The sequence below is a fragment of the Pongo pygmaeus genome, chromosome 20 (assembly GCF_028885625.2).
Source record: "Pongo pygmaeus isolate AG05252 chromosome 20, NHGRI_mPonPyg2-v2.0_pri, whole genome shotgun sequence".
NCBI classification, from domain to species: domain Eukaryota; kingdom Metazoa; phylum Chordata; class Mammalia; order Primates; family Hominidae; genus Pongo; species Pongo pygmaeus.
The window spans coordinates 57347584-57355634 of record NC_072393.2 but is presented as its reverse complement, the minus strand read 5'-3'; positions in this window follow the sequence as shown (position 1 = coordinate 57355634).

The following is an 8051-nucleotide window of genomic DNA, read 5'->3' as shown; positions in this document are numbered from 1 at the left end:
ACTCTCCCACCCTAAATCCTTAAAAACTCTTAGTCTGTAAGAGAGTGTGCCTCTGACCTAACTCGGCCAGAAACTCCTCCAGGTTTGTTTTCTCTAAAACCTGTCTTGACTGGTGAGCCACCATTCGTGTTTCTTTCCTCTTTCTTTAATTCTTACAGTGAGCCTTGTGTATAGGTGGGGCTTGAGAAGAGATGCCACTGACCTGATTCCTGCCCTTAAGATACTCCCCATCCATAGCCTCATGTCCTCACCACACACACACATACTGTCTGGCTTTGGAGCTGTGAAAAGTTGGGAATTTGTCGTGTATCATGGTAGCATATTGGAATTTTTAAAAGAAATATGACTATAGAATTTTCCCCTGGCACCTAGTACACTGGTTTGCACAGTGTCAATGACATCTCCAAAATAAGAACCACGCAGCATCTTCCTGCAAAACAAAAGGGAGAACATGTGTTCTATGAACCAGTGAAGAAAAAACTTCTTTTCCATTCATGCTGCCATTTGGTGCAGTGTGGGCAGAAGCAAGTGTTTTTAGAGGCTCATCATATGGATCAACATTTTCTTTCATGTAAAAATCTGCTTCTCACAGTTATATATGGCCCAAAGACATAATATTTCTAGACAACATGAGTGGAATGTACAGAAAAAATTAAACTTTAGGTCCAGCTACATGGTTTTCCATATCACTCTGTGTAGTATGCATCCAGCAAACCCTTGATCCCTGGGACATATTAGTACTTGCCACCATACCTTTGTCGAATCTCTACACACAATAGTATCTAGATAACTCTTCATTCATCCTTATTAATAGAGAGGTAGCGGCATCCTCGTTTGATATACAAAAAATTAAGTCTCCAGTAAATAATATCTGTTGTAAGTTATTTAAATATTTAGCATGTGGCACATAATAGAAAATTCAATACATTTAGTGCTTTTTTTTTTAAGACAGGGTCTTGCTCTGTTGCCCAGAATGGAGTGCACCGGCCTGACCACAGTTCACTGCAGCCTTGACCTCCCAGACTCAAGTGACTCTCCCACTTCATCCTCTCTAGTAGCTGGGATCACAGGCTCATACTACCAGGCTGGAGTAATTTTTTGGTTTTATGTTTAGGAGAGATGGGGTCTTGCTATGTTCCCCCAGGCTGATCTTGAACTCCTGGGTTCAAGCAATCCTCCCACCTCAACCTCCAAAGTGCTTTGACTATGGACATGAGGCACTGTGCCCAGCCACATTTAGCTTTAACAATAAAGTCATACTATGTTCATGGACCAGAAGATCAAATATGAATATGTGAGTCTTACTGTGTTTCTTTAATGAATTTAGTTAGGTATAATTTACATGAAATAAAGCACACTTACTTGAAGTTCACATTTCCATGAGATTTGACGAGTATGTGCAGCCTGTATACTCACCACAATGCAGATATACAGCATTTCTAGTATGCCAAGGGCTTTTCTTCCCACCTTCTATGCTGGGCAACCACTGATATGTCCTCTTTCATTGTGAGTTAGTCTATTTGAAAATTTCCTAGAGATGCGTTAATTTGTGTCTGTATCCTATGACCCAGCATAATATTTTCTGAAATTGAACCAAGTTGTTTGTGTCTGTATTTCAAAATGTGATATTGCTAAGTAGTATTCCATTTATGTGTATACTATAATGTTTTATTTCTCACTTATTGATAGACAAGGATTTTCCAGTTTTCTGCCTACAGGTATTCAGGTACAAGTCTTTTTACATACATGGTTTTATACTAATTGGTATACACAGGAAGATAAATAGTCAGACTAATGACTACTTGTAAGTTTAACCTTGGTAGGAATTGCCAAACTGTTGTCCAAAATGGTTTTGACTTTTACCACTCCTCCTAGCCATGTGCCAGAATTCCAGTAGCTCCACACCCTTGTCGACATATGATATTGTCCTGCTTTATATTTGAACAATTCTAGTGAAAGCATAGTGGCATCCTGTGTTTTAAATTTTTTAATTTGTTTAAAGTTAGATACAGTTGAATTAATTCTTTATCATATGCAATTTTGATACGGTTTGAGAGTTGTATATAATTATATACCCACAACCACTGTGAAGACACTGAAGAGTGTCATTAACCAAACATTCCCTCCTCCTGTCTCTGGGTAGTCAACCCTCCCTCCACACTTAGTCCATGAAAAAATGCTGATACGTTTTCCCTTCCTATTGTATTGCGTTTTCACAGAATGTCATATAAATGGAATCATACAAAGTGTTGCCTCCAAAGTCTGGCTTCATTCACTTGGTGCAGTGCCTCTGAGGTTCAATCATGTGGTTGAGTGTATGAATCTACAGTTTGTTCCCTTTAATTGCTGACTCGTAACTCACTGTTTTTATGGACCCCCATTTTGTATGCATTTACCATTTGAGGAGAATTCAGATTGTTTTCAGGTTTGGGTGACTATGAAATAATGTTGTTATAAATATTGGCATGCAGGTTTCTGTGTGTGACTGTAAGCTTTTATTGCTCTTGGGTAAATACCTAGGAGTCAGGTGCCTCGTCATATGGTAAGTGTCAAGTTTAAATTTATAAGAAATTGTCAAACTGTTCTCCAAAGTTGATGTGCCATTTTGTATTCCCACCAGGAGTTGTGTGAATTCTGATTGTTTCACATCCTTTTTAACATCTGATATTATCAGAATATTTAAACATTTCTTTTTATTTTTGTTTTGTTTTCTAGTTATGTTCTTAGGTATGTAATGCTACCTAAGAATGCTTATTCTCCTGATTTATAATTACCTAAGGACAAATGATCTTTAGTATGTTTTCATGAGCCTGTTTGCCATCCGTTTTTCTTTTCTGGTGAGGTGGCTGATAAAACCTTTGGCTAACTTTTAAAAATATTGTGGTAAAATATTGTGTTAGTCCATTCTTGGCTTGCTATAGAGGAATATCTGAGACTGAGTAATTTATGAAGAAAACAGATATATTTCGGCTCACAGTTCTGCAGGCTGTGCAAGAAATGTGGGGCTGGCATTTGCTTCTGGTGAGGGCCTTGAGTACTACATTTTTTTGAGAAATGTGATTCACACCCTCTGTCCATTTTTAAGTGTTGTTTATTTTTTGTTGTTGTTGAGTGGCTGCTTTTTCTTTTACACAAAATTGGGCCTTTTTTTTTGGTTGTGGTTTACTTATGTTTTTGTTTTGAGAGTCCTTGATATATTCTGGATACAAGTCATTCATCAGATACTTATATTCAGGTGTTATCACCCAGTCTATAACTTATTTTTTGGCTGTCTTATCAATGTCTTTTACAGTATAATAGACCCCATTCCCATAAATATGCGTTACATGAGTTGGCCCACTAGCATGTCAGGACGGGAAGAACAGAGAAAGTAATATAAAGAGAAGGCAAGGTCTGGAGGGCAGATGGGGGCCTCCTAGGGGGGCAGAAGATCACACAGCGGCTCAGTAATCTGAATAATGACCCCCAAAGAAAACTGGGTCTTAGTTTCTTGAACCTGTATTGTTACTTTATAGGTATTCTTACAACTTTAATTAAATTAACAAACTTGACCAGTGGAAATCCTGGATTATGCAGTCAACCCTTAAATCCAAGCACAAGAGTCCTGATAAGAGAAAAGCAGAGGGAGATGTGATATACACAGAAGGAGGCGAGGCCATGTGTCCCCAGAGACAGAAATAGAAGCAGTCCAGCCAAAATTCAAGGAATGACACCAGCCACAATAATGTGGAAGAAGCGAAGGATGGATCCTCTCAAGTCTCTGGAGTGTTGTAGTCCAACCAACACCTTCATTTCTGCCTGGCCTTACTGATTTCAAATTTCTAGCCTCCAGAGCTGTGAGAAAATAATATCCTTTGTTTCAAAACATCGAGAGGAACTTTTCCTGGAGGAAATGCATAAATTCCTAGAACCACAAGATTCTGCCAAGATTGAATCAGGAAGAAATAGAAATGCTGAATAGACAAATAACAAGTAGTGAGATTGAATCAGCAATAAAAAAAAACTCTCAACAAATAAAAGTCCAGGACCAGATGGTTTCACAGTCAAATTCTACCAAATGTACAAAGAATAACTCTCCCAAAATATTCAGGAGGAGGGAACCCTCCCTGACTCATTCTATGAAGCCAGTATGACCGTGATATCAAAACCTAGCAAGGACACAATGAGAAAAGTAAATTACAGTCCAATATCCCTGATGAACATAGACGCAAAAATCCTCAACAAAATACTAGCAAACCAAATTCAACAGCACATCAAAAAGATAATTCGTCACGATCAAGTGGGTTTTATTCCAGGGATGCAAGGATGGTTCCGTACATGCAAATCAATAAATGTGATTCATCACATTGACAGAATCAAAATCAAAAACCATATAATCATCCCACTAGACAAAGAAAAAGCTTTTGATAAAATCCAACATCTCTTCATGGTAAAAACCCTCAACAAACTAGACATTAAAGGAACATATCTCAAAATAATAAGAGCCATCTATGACAAACCCACAGCCAACATCATACTGAAAGGGAAAAAACTGAAAGCATTCCCCCTAAGAACTGGAACAAGACAAGGATGATCACTCTCTTCATTGCTATTCAACCTGATACTGAAAGTCCTAGCTAGAGCAATTAATCAGGCAAGAGAGAGAAACAAAAGGCACCCACATTGGAAAAGAGGAAGTCAAATTATCTGTTTGCTGATGATATGATCTTAAATCTAGAAAACTCTAAGGACTCCTTCAAAAGACTCCTAGGTTTAATAAATTAATTCAGTAAAATTTCAGGATACAAAATCAATGTACAAAAATCAGTAGCACTTCTATATACCAACAGTAATCTAACAGAAGAAAAATCAAGAAGTCAATCTCATTTTCAATTGCAACAGAAAAACACTTAGGAATATATTTAACCAAGGAGGTGAAAGATCAGTACAAGGCAAACCACAAAATACTGATGAAAGAAGTTGTAGATGACACAGATGAATGGAAAAATGGAGCATCCCACGCTCATGGATCAGAAGAATCAATACCTTGAAAATGACCATACTGCCCAAAGCAATCTACAGATTCAATGCAATCCCTATCAAAATACCAATGTCATATTTCACATAATTTGAAAAAAAATTCTAAAATTCATATAGAAACAAAAAGAGCCCAAATTACCAAAGCAGTCCTAAGCAAAAACAACAAAGCTAGAGACATCACATTACCTGACTTCAAATTATGCCACAAGGCTATAGTAACCAAAAAAGCATGGTACTGGTATAAAAACAGACACACAGATTAATGAAACAGAACAGAGAACCCAGAAATAAAGCCATATACTTACAGCTACCTGACTTTTGACAAAGTTGACAAAATCATACAATGGGGACAGGACACCTTATTAATTAAACAGTGCTGGGAGAATTGGATAGCCATGTGCAGAATAACACAATGGACCCCTATCTCTCACCATACACAAACATTAACTCAAGATGGGTTAAAAACTTAGATGTAAGACCTGAAACTACAGAAATACTGAAGAAAACCTAGGAAAATCTTTTCTGGACATTGTTGTAGGCAAAGAATTCACAACTAAGATCTCAAAGCAAATCCAACAAAACAAAAAATAGATAAACGGGATGTAATTAAACTAAAAAGCTTCTGCATAGCATAAAAAATAATCAACAGAGTGAACAGACAACCTACAGAATGGAAGAAAATATTTGCAAACTGTGAATCTGGTAAGAGACTAATATCCAGAATGTGCAAGAAACTGAAACAGCTTAATAATAAAAAACAAAAAAATCCTATTATATAGTGGGCAAAAGACATGAATAGGCAGTTTTCAAAAGAAGACATACAAGTGGCCAAGAAGCATGTGAAACAGTGTTTAACATCACTAATCATCAGAGAAATGCAAATTAAAACCGCAGTGAGAAATCATCTTCCACCAGATAGAATGGCTATTATTAAAAAGTCAAGAAATAACAGATGTTGGTGAGGATGTGGAGAAAAGGAAATGCTTATACAGTGTTCATGGGAAGGTAAATTATTACGGCCTCTATGGAAAACAGTAGAGAGATTTCTCAAATAACCAAAAATAGAACTACCATTTGATCCAATGATCCCACTACTGGGTAAAGGAAAAGAAATTATTATATCAAAAACATACCTGCACTCGTATGTTTGTAGCAGCACTATTCACAACAGCAAAGATATGGAATCAACCTAATGCTTATCCACGGATGATTGGATAAAGGAAATAGGGGTTACACAATGGAATACTACTCAGCCATGAAAAAAGAATGAAATCATGTCTTTTCAAGCAACGTGGTTGGAACTGAAGATTATCTTAACTGAAATAATTCAGAAGCAGAAAGTCAAATATCATATGTTCTCGTGTATAAGTGTAGTTAAATAATGTGTATACATGGGCATAGAGTGTGGAATAATAGACATTGGAGGCCAGGAGTGGTAGCTCATGCCTGTAATCTCAGCACTTTGGGAGGCCAAGATGGGTGGATCACTTGAGGTCAGGAGTTCAAGACCAGCCTGACCAACATGGTGAAACCCTGTCTCTACTAAAAATATAACAACAACAAAAATTAGCTGGGTGTGGTGGCACCCAGCTAGGTGTAATCCTAGCTGCTCAGGAGGCTGAGGCAGGAGAATAGCTTGAACCTGGGAGGCGGAGGTTGCAGTGAGCCGAGATCCCACCATCACACTCAAGCCCGGGCAACAGAGTGACTCTGTCTCAAAAAACAAACAAACAAACAACAACAACAACAAAACAAAAACAAAAAAGACACTGAAGATTCAAAAGAGTGAGATGTTCAGAGGAATATTCTGGCTTTATCCATGCTCTTCCCTTCTCCTCAATGACTACATCCATTAGAAAACCCTGTGAGCTTGACCTTCCAAATACATCCAAAAACACATCCTCACTCCAACCCTGCCTGTCTGGTTCAAGCCCTCATTCCTCTTCCTGGAGGATCCAGCAGCGCTGTCCCAGTCTGTCTGTGGGTGCCTTGACCGGCTCAGGCCTGCTCTCACCAGGGAGCCAAGGGATCCTGTTAGAGTGACAGTCCAATCGAGTCTCTCCTCTCCACAACAGTTCTAGGTTCCTGTGTGGCCTGCAGGGCACCAGGTGGGCTGCAGTGTCCTTTCCACTGCTTGACTCCTCTGCCTCCCTCTGCTCTTAGACATGGGTTACTGGGTGTGTTTGCAACACCCAGGCCTACTGCTGCCTCTGAGCAATGCATTTGCTCTTCCGCCTTTTCCTTCTTCCTGGGATGCTTTTGTTTATATATACACAGAGCCTGCTTCCTCACCACCTTCATGTGTTAGCCCAAATATAATCTCTTCCCATCATCAGGTACAGAGATGGTTCCCCAGTATATTTTATGCTTCTTTCCCTGCATGATTTTTCTCTAAACATATATTGCCATCCTATATAGTTAAATATTTTCTACTGCTTATTCCTTTTTTTATGTCCATCTTGTCTTCAGAATATCTTTTTTTTTTTTTTCCTGAGACGGAGTCTTGCACTGCAACCTCTGCCTCCCAGGTTCAAGCAATTCTCCTGTCTCAGCCTCCCGAGTAGCTGGGACTACAGGCACATACCACCACGCCTGCCTAATTTTTGATTTTTAGTAGAGATGGAGTTTCACCTTGTTGGTCAGGCTGGTCTCGAACTCCTGATCTCAGGTGATCCACTGTCTCAGCCTCCCAAACTGCTGGGATTACAGGTGTGAGCCACGATGCCCAGCCCAGAACATCTTCTTAATACTGAGATTTCTGATGCTATGTCTACCAATGGACCCCTGGCACCTACAACAATACTGGCACATAGTAGGTGTGCCAGCATATTTCAGTATAGTTACCAAAGAATCTATAGATTAATGAATAAATGTCACCCCTTCCCTCAATTTCATACAGGAAACACACACACACACACAGACACACACACACACACGGGTGACATTTAAGACTGAGCCTGAAGGACAATCAGGACCTGGATTTGGCAGGAATGGGAGGGAAGGGCATTTCAGGAAAGGGAACTACACATGCA